Source organism: Salvelinus fontinalis, chromosome 5 (genome assembly GCF_029448725.1).
Source record: "Salvelinus fontinalis isolate EN_2023a chromosome 5, ASM2944872v1, whole genome shotgun sequence".
NCBI classification, from domain to species: Eukaryota; Metazoa; Chordata; class Actinopteri; order Salmoniformes; family Salmonidae; genus Salvelinus; species Salvelinus fontinalis.
In genome coordinates, this window is record NC_074669.1 from 19,580,029 (window position 1) to 19,597,259 (window position 17,231).

The following is a 17,231-nucleotide window of genomic DNA, read 5'->3' on the forward strand; positions in this document are numbered from 1 at the left end:
GTGATCAACTGATATCTGTTGTAAACTGTGTAGATTTAATGTGTATATAATGTAGGTAGCCTAGCGGTTAAGAGCGTTGGGCCAGTAACCGAATGGTCACGAGTTCGAATCCCAGAGCTGACTAGGTGAAAAATCTGCCGATGTACCCTTGAACAAGGTACTTAAAACGAATTGCTTTCGCTCTGGATAAGAGTGTCTGCTAAATGACTAAAACGTAAACATAATCCTCACTCTAGTGACAGTGACAATGGGTGGGATGAAGAGAATGGAACTTAGCTACTGTTCAGGTGACAACTGGGACAGCTTTGGATGGTGGTTACTTCAAAATAACATATAGATTAACAGCAAAGTTGCATCATCCACCGCTGTGTGATTCATATATTGCCATATAAACTTAGTCCATAGGCCCAGCTTGCTCGCAGAGTAAACTCCCTAGGCAAGAGGACAACCTGCTCTACTCTGCGTCCCTCAGCCGGTCCATGTGGTGTGGAAACGAACGACCACCTGGTGCCAGGTAGCACTGAGCTAATTATTGACAGATGGGGTAACCACCACACCGTCAGAGCAGATCGTTCTCCTTCTGCCATCTGAGAGGGCTAATCCACCCGCTTCCTGAAAATCCCTTCACTCGTCTCACTGTCCACAGAAACAGCATCATCTGCCAAACCTCATAGGACACTGGATGATGCCCCTTCATGAGCTTTAAAATATATGCATTATTATTTTTGTGCAAATACATCAAAGACCCCACTGGGAAAATGGATAACAGAACCCCATATAATCTGGAAATCATTTTGGACGTGTGTTACAAATTGTATGTTTATTTTGTAACACATGATGCTGTATTTAAACCGTGAAAAAAACATTAGGAACACCCACTCTTTCCATGACATAGACTGACCAGGTGAATCAAGGTGAAAGCTATGATCCCTTATTGGTGTCACTTGTTAAATCCACTTCAATCAGTGTAGATGAAGGGGAGGAGACCGGTTAAAGAAGTATTTTTAAGCCTTAAGACAATTGAGACATGGATTGTGTATGTGTGCCATTCACAGGGTGTATGGGCAAGACAAAATATTTAAATGCCTTTGAATGGGGTATGGTAGTATGTGCCAGGCGTTTGAGTGTGTCAATAACTGCTGGGTTTTTCATGCAGTTTCCCGTATGTTTCAAGCCAACTTGACACATCTGTGGGAAGCATTGGGAGTCAACATGGGCCAGCATCCCTGTGGAATGCTTTCGACACCTTGTAGAGTCCATACCCTGACGAATTGAGGCTGTTCTGAGGGCAAAAGGGGGTTCCTAATGTTTGTACACTCAGTGTACATGTCTTCCATTCTCTAACAGCTTCCCGATTTTCTATTACAACACATTGGTTGCAAAATAGAAAGGCTCTCTGCAAAAATGTATATTGGCCTGTAGCTCTTGTGAACAATGGTAGAGCTGTAAGAATACAAATAGGATCAGACATAGTGAGATCCTTTTACAACTTATCAGACACCTGTGGTAAAGGTTGATAACTGACCTTTAACATGTCCATTACATGAACGAACACTGTGTGTGTGCTTACGTGCATGTAGTTTATAAGGGAGTAACATATCATCACAGCTATTTCATTTATTGACGCACAACCTACTCCACATATTGCTACACTTGGTGGCGGCTGGGAGAAGATAAGTGAAACATACTGTACCGCAAACCAAAGTCGCATCTGTTTTACAATCCTTACATGAAATAACTTATTTAAAACCACATACTGTACAGACCGACTGAGAAGTGGCAGGTGCTGGCAAAGCAATCCAGAGCCATTGACAACAGATAAAGCCAAGAGTTTGCTGAAACACCCACAGCTGCAGATAGCATGATGCGAATATGACAACCGCACCTGTTCCAACCAGATGTCCTGTATAATCTATCATCTTGAATACCAATGTCTTAGCCATTTATCTGGTTTACACTACCAAATATTGGCTATTAGAGGACACAGATAAGTCTCTAAAGGTTGTTTCATATGTATGTGTGGATAACACAGCTACTGTTTTTGTTGACTGATTTATTAAGGCTACTTTCAGTATTCACATTAATACAATGAAGGATTTATTTCCATGTTTCTAAACTAGAGACAAGTAAACATGGATTAAACATAAACCCATAAGTGTGTTAAAAATATACTTCAAGAGATTGATGCTTTTCAATTGCATATGATTTCTGAAGAGCCCAAAATATTGCATGCAGTACGCTTCTTATACATAAAATAACTAAGTCCATTGAATTGGGTAAATGGCTCCTCAGAGCACACGCCTGCATATGTTTATGGAGCCACAACTAAATCGGAAGCTTCTATACACTAATGCGGCACCATAAATAGCATAAAAAAATGTCTCTGGCTCTCTCAGAAAGTTAGTGACAGAGTCCTCCACTCTTTGGCCTTTCAGGACCATGGACAGTGGATGAGCACATAGCTGAGGAATTTCTTAGGCACTACTGCAACAAGAGGTTCAGAGGAATTCCAACAACAGCACTGAATGTCTTCATTGCATGGTGAGAGAGTACGACCAAAAGTGCATTTACCCTAACACAACCTGGTGAGGTAGAGGTTACTAATCAGAAGAGTAACAGACACACACAAAGTTGATCAACAAACTTTTAAAACACACTGCAGATGTCATCGCAGGGCGATACAAAATGTATCTCTAATTCAAAGCACAGCAGCCATGCGCTGCTAGGTTATTGAGCTTGATGCTTAAAGACCTGACGTGAGGGATAGCACAGGCCTCAAGGTTAGAATTGCATGTTCAGCTTGTGAAGCAGGGATATGACAGGATTGATTTCAGTTTTAATTTTATGGTGGCTAACTCCAGATTCCATCGCTGCAGTCCTTTGTTAAATACTGAATGATAGGGAATTTATTAAACATAAATGGCAAACAAATCTTCAAAAATCTTAAAACATAAAAATACCATTAGGAAAAAATATAAATTCTTGACAGCCTTCATATTGCTGGCCTATGCACGACTACATGGAACAGTGAGAATACTTATCCAAAGTAATTTGACTAATTTGCACAAAGATGCAGTCAAACAATAGTGTAACTAGTATACACCTGAGGAAAGACAAAGATAAAAGAGGGAGGGAGCAAGCATCAGAGAAAAACATCAGTTCTCTTTAAGAGATCAGAGTTAATACTGCATAATTCCTCTGGAGGCTTGTGTGTCTAAATTCGTACTCAGTGGAGAGTCTTCATAAGTTATGTTCCATATCAATCATCAACCACTGGGAGAAACATATGCAGCACTTACTATTTAATCAATTGGGTTTCAACAAACTTTAAGAACCCACCCAGTGGGCTGAGCACTGAAGACTTTGCTGTTTTGGACAATCAGTTTAAACATGACAGGTTCTCCTTAAGGACTCTGTAGTTCATGCAACCCCCCCCCCCCCCCCCCCCTCTCTCTTTTTCTCTCGTCTCAATGTATTTATTTTCTTAATTAAAAGATTGGGGGTAATGTTGAACCATCAGAAATGTATACCGGGGGTGTATTCATTAGTCGGATTCCGTAGCAAAACGTTTTGCCCGAGGCAAACATTTGGCAACATAAGCAGTTTACTCCCAACACTCTTCAACATGACGTAAAAGCTGTTTGGTTCTTATACGGAAGTTGTTTAATTGTATGGTTTCCACATGTTACCATCCATCCGAATAGTATGCAAAGTGTTTAGCACAAGCTAAATTATAGATTCTTCCATGCACTAAAGTGGAGTGAAGTCTGCAGGGGACCTTTCAGCAAATTCAAGCCGATATTTTTTGTGAGAAGAGACATGACTGAACTGCAACTTCCATTTAAAGAGTTATCCTGTACCATGTCATTGCTCTCTCTCTCTCTCTTACTCTGCTGTGTGTGCATCTTGCCAGCTGTCACTCCAATGGAGAGGGGCTGAAGCTCATTGGCTAGATCTCGAATTGCTAGGGGGCTGGCCCATGTGGGGAAAGATTTGGGGAAAATGGGGCAGCACAGCTTCCAGAAAAAACAGTCGCTTTCAAACTAGTGATTTCATGGCTAATTGAGGTAAGACAGTAATTCTGCCCATAGATTATGCATGTATGAACTACACATTGACACATCTAGCACAAAGCGGGAGGTTTAAAAAATACTTAGTAAACGCCAAAGTTCGGGAGCATGTCTTTAAGAACAAAACTTAATTCAACAGCATTTGCAATGGAATCCGACTAATGAATACTCCGGTTGTAGTGAAGACACACCATGCATCTTTCCACTACTCCTGCTCGCTCTCCAAACTCCTGCCATTTTCAAGCACTTTGTTTCCCCATTATAAATGTTTGTTAATTTTTACCAAAATTAAAATAAATGTCTGTTAAATCTACACAGTTTATTAGGTACACCCATTTAGTACTGGGTCAGGCCCACCTTTGCCTACAGAACAGTCTGAATTCCTCAGGGGCATTGAAATGTTATACAATTGGTAAGAAGGGACCTAACGTGTGCCAGGAAAACATTCCCCACACCATTACACCACCAACCTGTACCATTAACACCATGCAGGATGGGGCCATGGCCACATGCTGCTTATGCTAAATCCTGACTCTGCCATCAGCATGATGCAACAGGAACCAGGATTCGTCGGACAAGGTGATGTTTTTGCACTCCTCAATTGTCCAGTGTTGGTGATCACGTGCCCATTGGAGGTGCTTCTTCTTATTTTTAGCTGATAGAAGTGGAACCCTGTGTGTTCGTCTTCTGCAATAGCCCGTCTGTGACAACGACCGGCCAGTTGTGGGTTCCGAGATGCCGTTCTACACACCACTGTTGTACTGCGCTGTTATTTGCCTGTTAGCTTACACGACTCTTACCATTCTCCTTCGACCTCTCATCAACAAGCTGTTTTTGCCCATACGGCTGCCGCTGACTGGATGTTTTCTGGTTCTAGCACCATTCTCGGTAAACCCTAGACACCGTCGTGCGTGAAAAGCCCAGCAGGCCGGACGTTTCTGAGATACTGAAACCAGCCCACCAGGCACGGACGATCATACCACACTCAAAGTCGCTTAGGTCACTTGTTTTGCCCATTCTAATGTTCTAACAGTATTTGAATGCCTCGATGCCTGCTTTATATAGCAAGCCACGGCCACATGGGAACCATTTTCGTGAACGGGGTTGGTGTACTTAATAAGCTGGCCACTGAGTAACATTTTTAACAAGTGCACATGAACATTAGGTAGACTCACGAGGAACAATAAATGTTCTTGTTTGCTATTTAGTCATTGTTGCACCGTTTGTTGTGTTCGGTAGCCTACCCAGAGACGGAAGAGGAAGCGAGACATCTCACTGGCTCCTTTTTTCTGGTTCATATACAGTCAATGAACTAAGCAAATCAGACCTAGCTGCTTCCGCATTGGTGCCTACATGAGAGCCACCCCTTAAAGCTGGAATCCATAGTAGGGGGAAAAGCACCACTGGCTGCCCCACAACAATTGTTTTTGTTGCCAAGCAGAGGAGCAATGGGCAGCAGGGTATAACAATTGCTGAACATATTGTGCTCTTCTATCGTGCATGCAATGATGTCAGAGGGGAGAAAACAGTGTTCGTTGTCTGCAGTAACTCCTTTGTTGTTGTAATATCGCAAACAGACATGGCTGTTTCACCACTAAAGATTCCAGCTTTAAGCAGACCGGAATTGTGGCCATTTTTTCCAATGATAAACGGCCTGAGTAAGACATTTAATTTATCCACCATCGTTGGCCTACCTCTCAAAGTTAGGAGTGCGCGCACATGCGCATTCCAACAGTTATATGTGGCTTTCCCGGCGAGGACACCAATTAATGAGTCGACCGTGAGATTTGCGTCCTTTGTGAGCGGGTTCTGATTATGATTCTGTTTTGGATTTATTTAAAAAAAAATGTAATTAAGTATTTTGGAATAGGGCCTAGGCCTTTTAAAGTGAATACCAATTATGTGGTTGTCATTTTGACAGTGGTGTGTCCCTCGGAGGGGCCATGTGAATGTAAGTGTCACACCCTGATCTGTTTCACCTGTCTTGTGCTTGTCTCCACCCCCCTCCAGGTGTTTCCCATTTTCCACTGTGCATTTATACCTGCGTTTTCTGCTTGTCTGTTGCCAGTTCGTCTTGTCCCGTCAAGTCTTACCAGCGTGATCCCATGTTTCCTGTGACCTAGTTTTTATTTTTCTTAGTCTTCTAAGTTCTGACCTTTCTGCCTGTCCTAACCCTGATCCTGCCTGCCGTCCTGTACCTGCCTGACTCTGATTTGGATTACGACCTTTTGCCTGCCCTGACTTACCTTTTGCCTGCCCCTTGTACTATAATAAACTCTGAGACTTGTACTATCCGCCTCCTGTGTCTCTATCTGGATCTTAGCCTGAGTCCTTGACAGTAAGTGCCTGTTTTTGGCTTCTTTGGCAGATTGATTTTGGTAATTGTGATGGGAGGCTTATTTGAGTCTGGTATAGCCCAACCTAAATGAGGAAGACAGGTTTGCCTGCTCCAAGGCCTTTACATTTCATTAAGTTAAATTGAGAAGTTTATCTAATTATTAAAAATATATATTTAGATTATTTTGTAAATATTGCAGGTCTCGACTCTGGACCACTAGCATCATACAAACGAAAGCATAACTTCTGCACCTGAGCCTGCTTGCCGCCTACAACATTTCTGCTGTTACGACTGATACCAGGTCCCTATTTTACACTGGTAAACTGGTTTTATACATTCACTTATGTGCTTTGTTAAAAAAAAGGTATTTTTGCAAGTTGCTGAATTTCATGCATAGAAATACATAGGAAATGATGAATGTAACACTTAATTTGACAGTAACATGAGAGCTGAAAACCCTGTAACTGCAGAAGTGTGCAAGATGGCAGCCAGTGCATGGGCATGGCAAGCAGAGGGTCATTCACATATGGACTCACAGGAGAAAACATGGCTAATCTAATTCCATTACGGAGGTACAAGGGAGAGCAGTCAGTGCTCAGCCCACACAATGGGACAATCTGCAGCTGCACTGAATGGATGGCCTGTGTGCCTCTCCCATGCAGATGTATCATGCAGCATGCCCGGGGTGCTCTGTTCAACAGAGCCATAGTAATGAAGATAGTTGTTTTCAAATGCATTATTTGGATTATTGATTTATGGGTTTTCCTTGTGATGGCTTCAATTTATGGCAGCCTAACTACAATAACAAAGAAACATTTACCACAACATTTTGCTCTCCCAGACTTTTCCTCACGGCACAATAAAAAGGATAACATATGTCTGAAATGAAATAGCATAAAAGGCTTTAGAATGGAAATTGATTATACACATGAAGACAAATAGACTGAAGTGTTCAAAATCAATTCAATAACTTGCTGAATATTGCTTGATATAGTCATGACTTACTGTATTATTGGTACAAAGCACCAGTACATATAGAAGCTCGTCGCACAGACAACTGAATCAAAATTTAAAAAATCATGCTGTAAATTCAACCTCAACACTAAATAAACTGGGCTGGACAAAGACATCCCTCTATCCTTCTCTTGTGCTTTCCTCTGTGATACAAGCTGCACTGTAAATTAAAAGGGACATGAGAGTGTGAACCTTTTAAGCTTATTTTTGCTATGCGCTCCATTATTGGAAAACACATCAGCTTGCCCCTGGTGTGGGAATTCCTGGGTACAGACAACTGATAAAGACGGAATTGATTCCATCCAGCAGAGGTGTCTCAGTTTAGACCTGGAGCAAAATGTCTGTCCTTGCACTTTTCCTCCGGTGTCTAAAGGCAAGTTGTCACAGAGAAAACATCAATATTTTGCCTCATGACTTCTTAAAAACCTTGTTTCTTATCCTTAAATCTCCAAGCCAGAGTAAAGAGGTGACTCCAAGTTCAACCAAACTCTGTAACAGGTGTCAAAACACAGTGAATTTAAATAAATTGTTTGGCATTAAGGGAATGCCTCGCTGAAATAGAGACAACCCTGAAAAGAAAATTAATCTGTATGTGAAAAAATGAGATAACATCTGAACAAGAGAGAATAGGTAAACAATACCATCTCTTTCTGAAACCATTTGAACACCTGCAAACTCAACAGATATGAAAATGGCTCAGCTTGGGGATACTAGTGAGATATGCCATCCACATATTTGGCACAAATGATGGAGAAGCCTGTAAATTCAAGAGACAACATTTTCTCTCTGTCCTTTTATAATCATTTTCAAAAGACCCTAAATCAAATATGTTACATCCAGAGCAGTTGGTGTGGTAATGGGTCATAGTGACGCATGCTTAGTAAAATTGTCATAATTGTATTATCAATCTCATCCAGCCAATGTTTTTGCCCACAAGCTCACATCAAGCTAGCCCATGACATGAACCTGTAAAAGCACTTCAAAATTATCATCTCTACTTTTATCGATTTCTGAAGCCTTAAAGGATCATGCTTTACCAGTAAGCTTGTGCATTGTTTTTGTTTTGGTCGTGTTTTTTCTCTCTTATCATTTTGAGTGCTGTGCAGTGGTGGTCTCTTCAGAGAGTAAATACAAGTCTGTTCCAATTTCATGCTATCTTTTTACAAGTTAATTATGTGGAGGCCTACAAAGGACAGGAGAGGCTTTGGCAGAGGGACAACAGTCCAGTCGGTTCTTTGTTGTTTTATCTGTTGTTTTGTTTGCTTCTTCTTCTCCCAGGAGAACACAGGAGAATAATCTTTCCTGCAGAGAGTTTGGAGATAAAAACAGAGAGAGCTGAAGGGTCCTTTGCGAGCTGAAGGCAAGGAGAAGGTCAACAGGACTGCTAAGAAGGGCTGTTATCATCTTGGTAACATGTTATCGGGAAACCTGCAGTCCTGGTTATTTACAGTTACTGCTCCTTCTGGGTGCACAATTCAGCGCTCGGGGCCTATTGCTCTGTAATGAGTTCAGGAACACAGGGAGTTAACAAGACAAAAAGGGAGAAACAAGGGAGGCTAGGAATCAACGGCCACTCCAATAGCTCAGAAGAAAAAAACTAGAAAGATTTCACTGAAAATGCAAGTAAGACAAAAGGAGAGTGAACTACTGGAATGGTTCTTCTCTTTATGCCTGCCCTTCCATTTGAAACCAAACCTATCTTTCCAATAGAAGAAGAGGGGGCAGGGTGCCCAATGAGGGGCTAATCTGTCAGTAAGTGACTCTTGACCTACAACACAATGTAATAGAGGGGGTGTAACCATAAAAGTCAAGGTCACAGGCCAAACACTACTATGATTTTGTTAGAAAATATTTCTTTTTTTGTTTTACCTGCACCTGTTCTAGTACTGTGTGATAATCGGATTGGTCCATAGTTAAGAAGGGGAGGTTGAAGTTAATCAGAGTGAATCGGAGAGTTGAGCTAGTCGGGAAGAGGATGTCTGCAAATCCCAGTATAGTTTCCAACCGTCAGGAACAACACTGAGGAAATCAGTCATGGTGAAATAGATTTTCAATCTGGGGAATTACACAAAGTGCTGCTACTGTCAATGCACAGCCAGCTTTACACAAAAATGAATAGGCAGGAAAAAGGCTCTACTGAAAGCCATTCAAAAGGCTTGGCAGAGTATCAAGTTTTTGTGCAATCACTCTGGCAAGCTGTACCCAAGCATGGTGCAATTACTTAAGAGAAAAATTGAGCAACAAAGCAATAAATATATATTACAAAGTCAAAACGAATAAGTAAAAAAGACCAGATTTTCAAAAATACCAGAAAGGCGATGCAATCCACAGACATCCTAATCCGTATAAAATGCATCGGACGTGAGAGAAAATGCATAATTTGGACATATCAATTTACAGAAAACGTTTTGATGAAGGCCGTTTTGTCTATGAATTCTTCAACACTGCAGGAAGTGCAGATCCCAACAGTGGTTGCCAAGAGCAGAGTGTAGATTTACCATTCTTCAGAAGACGAATGCAAAGTTTCCCTTTCATTAGAAGGAGAGTGCTCAAATACTCAAATAGCCCTTATTCACAGCCAGTGGTCAGTCCCAAATTGGTTTTCTGGTAAACAACAGAGTCCACAGAGGCATCTCATCGCTCGCAAATAAAAATCCTTTCAAGTGTTTTGAAGAGACAAATCTCTCAAAATGTGATGCCTACAGTGGCTTGCGAAAGTATTCATCCCCCTTATTTCGTTGCCTAACAACCTGGAATTAAAATAGATTTTTGTGTGGTTTGTATCATTTGATTTACACAACATGCCTACCACTTTGAAGATGCAAAATATATTTTATTGTGAAACAAACAAGAAATAAGACAAAAAAACTGAAAACTTGAACGTGCATAACTATTCACCCCTCAAAGTGAATACTTTGTAGAGCCACCATTTGCAGCAATTAAAGCTGCCAGTTTCTTGGGGTGTCTCTATAAGCTTGCCACATCTAGTCACTGGGATTGTTGCTGATTCTTCAAGACAAAACTGCTCCAGCTCCTTCAAGTTTGATGGGTTCCGCTGGTGTACAGAAATCTTTAAGTCATACCACAGATTCTCAATTGGATTGAGGTCTGGGCTTTGACTAGGCCATTCCAAGACATTTAAATGTTTCCCCTTAAACCACTCGAGTGTTGCTTTAGCACTATGCTTAGGGTCATTGTCCTGCTGGAAGGTGAACCTCTGTCCCAGTCTCAAATCTCTGGAAGACTGAAACAGGTTTCCCTCAAGAATTTCCCTGTATTTAGCCCCATCCATCATTCCTTCAATTCTGACCAGTTTCCCAGTCCCCGCCTTGATGGCCAAAAAGCTCAATTTTAGTCTCATCTAATCAGAGTACCTTCTTCCATATGTTTGGGGAGTCTCCCACATGCCTTTTGGCGAACGCCAAACATGTTTGCTTATTTTTTTCTGGCCACTCTTCCGTAAAGCCCAGCTCTGTGGAGTGTACGGCTTAAAGTGGTCCAATGGACAGATACTCCAACCTCTGCTGTGGAGCTTTGCAGCTCCTTCAGGGTTATCTTTGGTCTCTTTGTTGCCTCTCTGATTAATGCCCTCTTTGCCTGGTCTGTGAGTTTTGGTGGGCGGCCCTCTCTTGGCAGGTTTGTTGTGGTGCCATATTCTTTCCATTTTTTAATAATGGATTTAATGGTGCTCCGTGGGATGTTCAAAGTTTCAGATATTTTTTTATAACCCAACCCTGATCTGAACATCTCCACAACTTTGTCCCTGACCTGTTTGGGGAGTTCCTTGGTCTTCATAGTGTCACTTGCTTGGTGGTGCCCATTGCTTAGTGGTTCTGCAGACTCTGGGGCCTTTCAGAACAGGTGTATATATACTGAGATCATGTGACAGATCATGTGACACTTAGATTGCACACAGGTGGAATTTATTTAACTAATTATGTGACTTCCGAAGGTAATTGGCTGCACCAGATCGTATTTAGGGGCTTCATAGCATACATATGCACGCACGACTTTTCCGTTTTTTATTTTGTATAATTTTTTGAAACAAGTCATTTTTTTCATTTCACTTCACCAATTTGGACTATATTGTGTATGTCCATTACATAAAATCCAAATAAAAAATCGATTTAAATGACAGGTTGAAATGCAACAAAATAGGAAAAACGCCAAGGGGGGTGAATACTTTTACAAGGCACTGTATGTATGTGAAGGGCCAGGCTTGCTTTAGAAAGAAAGATGTCTGTCATGATATTTTGGCTACAGAGGTTTTATGTCTATATTTGCTATTCATGTCAAATTCAGATAAGATTAAATCAATTTGTTGACTTGTCTGTAATGCATATCATGGCAATGTTTTACTGGGAAATCGGATAAATAATTAATCTAGTCATAACAATCAGTGTGATAGGCATATTAACCTATACCACTTGAAAATCATGACTAGTTTGCCCCTTGCACATTTCAACCAGAGGAGGAAGTTGGGAGGAGCTGTATGAGGATGGGCTCATTGTAATGGCTGGAATGGAATGAGTGGTTTCCATATGTTTGATACTGTTCCATTTAATCTATTCCAGCCATTACAATGATCCCGTCCTCCTATAACTCCTCCCACCAGCGTCCTCTGATTTCAACTGAATCTTGATTAAGCCTACATCTACTATCCTCATGTGCCAAAATTAATCAGGAAAGAATCATTCAAAAGTGCTTAAATACCATTTCTACCAAGATGACATTTATAGGTGGTTGCCCCATCAATGAATATTGTAGAGGCAGACATTGAATTATAGCCTAGCCTTTGAGAATATGATTGTCTAATAGCTTCACTTCTCTCCTAATCTGTCGGATCCCTGCCTGCACATTATGCACAGTGTTTGGCAGAGGGAAGACAGAAACAATCTAAAGTCATTACCCTGGTAGGAAGCTCTGTCAAATCTCTACCTACCCTGAAGCAACTGGTCATCACAAACAAATGAAAACCACTGAAAGCAGTTGTACTTGGCTAAAGATTCTATCTATCGTCTATGCATCTTCAACTTGATTATTTCAAAAGGGGATACAAATTTACATTCAATATGAGATCTTGTTAAACCTCCCTAGCAAGAGCTCCTGGAAAATGTGTGGTGTGCATTTTAATGTTGTTTACTCTGAAAAGTGCAAGACAGCTGTCAGTATCAAAATCTCATGTATTCTATCAAAATTCCTCTCCAGTCTATATTTTGCACTTCGCTTTGCAAACATATTCTGTGCATGAATTTGTGAAATCAAATAAAACCTGACACGAATGAAGCTCATCTCAGCAAGGAATTATAAATAAATCACAAAAATGACCGAGGCAGCTTAAAAAACATGAACTGGTTAAATGTTACAAATCCTTGCCATTTTCACAAACTGCATCCTCTTGCCTCAGATGAAAAATTACATGTCTGCCTTGAAACTGTTTTATGGCATCAGGATTGCTTGGAAATTAATTACATCATTGGAGCCCTGTGTTCACACACCAAATCTGCAATAGAAGTGTGTAGCCTTCATTTTCACTTACAACATATTCTATCGCTGAGAGATGGATAAGCATGGCTTGGACCCTGTGGACTATGACTCAGAGGCCCACAATCCCCATACCTCCATCTCTGGATATTTAAGAGAGAACGAATACATGATTGATCACAGCCAAACACACAACAAAGACAGAAGTATGTGCACACAAACACATGTCGACACTAAAGGGAAGCAAGCCAACATTAACCTAATGTAAGATGCTTTAACTAGGCTACATGAGCAAAACATTAGTGACATTAAAGTGCACGACTGTTGCATTACAAAATTATATGCATAAATTAACTCCATAACACCTTTTCTTCCTATCGCTAAAGCTCCACAATGTAGTAGGAAAAGTTGCCAGCAATAAGAATATTTTGTTTCAAAATTTATCCTACAAATCTTACAAAACTTTTGTGTGATGACTAGCATTTTGTGACATTTTGAGAACAAGAGATGCCAGCTCAATATGTCTATGTATCTCAGCAATCAACAATTAACTTTCAAAGTATTGAAGATGTTTGTACTACTTCTGCAAGGAGAAGGGCCTGAAACCACAGCAAACTGGGCCATGTGTTCCCTCTCTGATTAGATGAAACCAAGTGCAGCAGGCGAGGAATGTCAGACAGGATTATCGCCTGTTTCATTTGCTCTGCTTTTGCACAACCCTGATATCACCTCCCCTGCCTCGCTCAGTGGCATGGCAAAGACACATATGATAACTGAGACTACTGTAGTTTGCAAATATTATGACACTAGATGACTCTTGAAGGAAAGTTTGCTCTGCTCAAACAAGCATGGAGAAAATAGAGCAAGTAAAGAATACAAAACTGATATATTAAATTCTCCATGTGGTCTATATTAAAGTTCACTTAATTTAAAATAACAGGCGTTTCAAATTCAATATTGGTGCATAATAACTACTTAAAATATCAAAGGGATGCAAAATGCACCCATTTCGTGGAATGACCCACCTGTGAAAAGTTAAGTGTCTCCTACTGTTGAGAGCTAAGCAAAGGGATTGGCAAGGATTTTTCGCACACTGTGACCCTTGGTTAAGCGCAATGGGCTGCCCATATCTCAAGAGCTACAAAACTATGTGCCTCCTTAAGCGTGTCACCTTAGTCTTGGGATGTTTCCTTCAGGGTCGTGCCTATATAACGACACCACACTCACTAGGTATCAAATGGGACATATAAGGAAATACAACTGACATAAGAGTCCAAGGGAAAGAGAAAGAGAAAGCAGGCAATGGACAAAGAAAAATAAAATAATAATACAAAATGAACTATTACAGTTACAAATGGGTGATAAATATAATAAACCAAAAGGAATAGTCCAGCCGACGCTCACTTGACAGGCCAAAACGTTTCTCCATATTCTCCTCCTGACATAAAATAAGAAAAAACGCAAAAAGGAAAAAGTGAAAAGTCCATTTAGTGTGTTGGGAAGTGAAGTACCAAGGACAAGTAAGGGAGACGGAGAGGCCAGAGATGCTCTCAATACATCAGAGTCATATGTGTTAATGCGTGGCAAAATCTTCTGCTTGAAAACCCATCACTTAGTTAAAGTCACAGAAGCTTATATAAAAGTTAAAACATGGATCCCAAGTATAGCCAATGTGGAATGACTTGCATGTGACTGTGAAAAGAGATTACTTCCAAAATTACACATAATCCAACGATAAATATCAGAAGTACAGTTGAAGTCGGAAGTTTACATACACCTTAGCCAAATACATTTAAACTCAGTTTTTCACAATTCCTGACATTTAATCCTGTCTTAGGTCAGTTAGGATCACCACTTTATTTTAAGAATGTGAAATGTCAGAATAATAGTAGAGAGAATGATTTACTTCAGCTTTTATTTCTTTCAGCACATTCCCAATGAGTCAGAAGTTTACATACACTCAATTAGTATTTGGTAGCATTGCCTTTTAATTGTTTAACTGGGTCAAACGTTTCAAGGAGCCTTCCACAAGCTTTCCACAATAAGTTGGGTGAATTTTGGCCCATTCCTCCTGACAGAGCTGGTGTAACTGAGTCAGGTTTGTAGGCCTCCTTGCTCGCACACGCTTTTTCAGTTCTGCCCACAAATTTTCTATAGGATTGAGGTCAGCGCTTTCTGATGGCCACTCCAATACCTTGACTTTGTTGTCCTTAAGCCATTTTGTCACAACTTTGGAAGTATGCTTGGGGTCATTCTCCATTTGGAAGACCCAAGCTTTAACTTCCTGACTGATGTCTTGAGATGTTGCTTCAATATATCCGCATAATTTTCCTCCTTATGATGCCATCTATTTTGTTAAGTGCAACAGTCCCTCCTGCAGCAAAGCACCATGATGCTGCCACCCCCGTGCTTCACGGTTGGGATGGTGTTCGTCGGCTTGCAAGCCTCCCCCTTTTTCCTCCAAACATAACGATGGTCAATATGGCCAAACAGTTCTATTTTTGTTTCATCAGACCAGAGGACATTTCTCTCTTTTACAATCATGTGCAGTTGCAAACCGTAGACCGGCTGTTTTATGTCAGTTTTGGAGCAGTGGCTTCTTCCTTGCTGAGCGGCCTTTCAGGTTATGTCGATATAGGACTCGTTTTACTGTGGATATAGATACTTTTGTACCTATTTCCTCCAGCATCTTCACAACGTCCTTTGCTGTTGTTCTGGGATTGATTTGCACTTTTCGCACCAAAGTACGTTCATCTCTAGGAGACAGAACGCATCTCCTCCACGGCTGCATGGTCCCATGGTGTTTATACTTTCATACTATTGTTTGTACAGATGAACGTGGTACCTTCAGGCGTTTGGAAATTGCTCCTAAGGATGAACCAGACTTGTGGAGGTCTACAATTTTTTTTTCTGAGATCTGGCTTATTTCTTTTGATTTTCCCATGATGTAAAGAGGGAAAACAAGAAGAGGCACTGAGTTTGAAGGTAGGCCTTGAAATACATCCATATGTACACCTCCAATTGGCTCAAATTATGTAAATTAGCCTATCAGAAGCTTCTAAAGCCATGACATCATTTCCTGGAATTTTCCAAGCTGCTTAAAGGCACAGTCAACTTAGTGTATGTAAACTTCTGACCCACTGGAATTGTGAAACGGGGAATTATAAGTGAAATAATTTGTCTGTAAACAATTGTTTGACAAATTACATGTGTCATGCACAAAGTCCTAACCGACTTGCCAAAACTATAGTTTGTTAACAAGAAATGTGTGGAGTGGTTGAAAGACGAGTTTTAATGACTCCAACCTAAGTGTATTTAAACTTACTACTTCAACTGTATATCCTCAATTAAATTATATTTATGTACCAATCTAATCACAAATCAAGTGATCATGAGTCCTACATACATTTTTAGATTTTCCAATTATTTATATACACAGTGCCTTCAGAAAATATTCACACAACTTTTTCCAAATGTTGTTGTGTAAAAGTATGAATTTAAAATGGACAAAATTAAGATTGTGTCACTGATCTACACACAATAACCCATAATGTCAAAGTAGAATTATGTTTTTTATATACACTGCTCAAAAAAATAAAGGGAACACTTAAACAACACAATGTAACTCCAAGTCAATCACACTTCTGTGAAATCAAACTGTCCACTTAGGAAGCAACACTGATTGACAATAAATTTCACATGCTGTTGTGCAAATGGAATAGACAAAAGGTGGAAATTATAGGCAATTAGCAAGACACCCCCAATAAAGGAGTGGTTCTGCAGGTGGTGACCACAGACCACTTCTCAGTTCCTATGCTTCCTTGCTGATGTTTTGGTCACTTTTGAATGCTGGCGGTGCTTTCACTCTAGTGGTAGCATGAGACGGAGTCTACAACCCACACAAGTGGCTCAGGTAGTGCAGCTCATCCAGGATGGCACATCAATGCGAGCTGTGGCAAGAAGGTTTGCTGTGTCTGTCAGCGTAATGTCCAGAGCATGGAGGCGCTACCAGGAGACGTGGAGGAGGCCGTAGGAGGGCAACAACCCAGCAGCAGGACCGCTACCTCCGCCTTTGTGCAAGGAGGAGCACTGCCAGAACCCTGCAAAATGACCTCCAGCAGGCCACAAATGTGCATGTGTCTGCTCAAACGTTCAGAAACATTGTGTTGTTTAAGTGTTCCCTTTATTTTTTTGAGCAGTGTATATTAAAATTGAAAAGCCCACACCCAAATCTGTTTCACCTGTCTTTGTGCTTGTCTCCACCCCAGGTGTCGCCCATCTCCCCCATTATCCCCAATGTACTTATACCTGTGTTCTCTGTGTCT

At 40.8% G+C, this 17,231-nt stretch overlaps 1 protein-coding gene across 5 annotated transcripts in view; it reads right to left on the minus strand.

Annotated features, from left to right (window-relative positions):
* The window catches only part of LOC129855266 (cytosolic carboxypeptidase 6-like), a 461,876-nt gene that overhangs the window by 431,163 nt on the left and 13,482 nt on the right, over positions 1-17,231 (minus strand). The gene's annotated exons all lie outside the window — the stretch shown is intronic.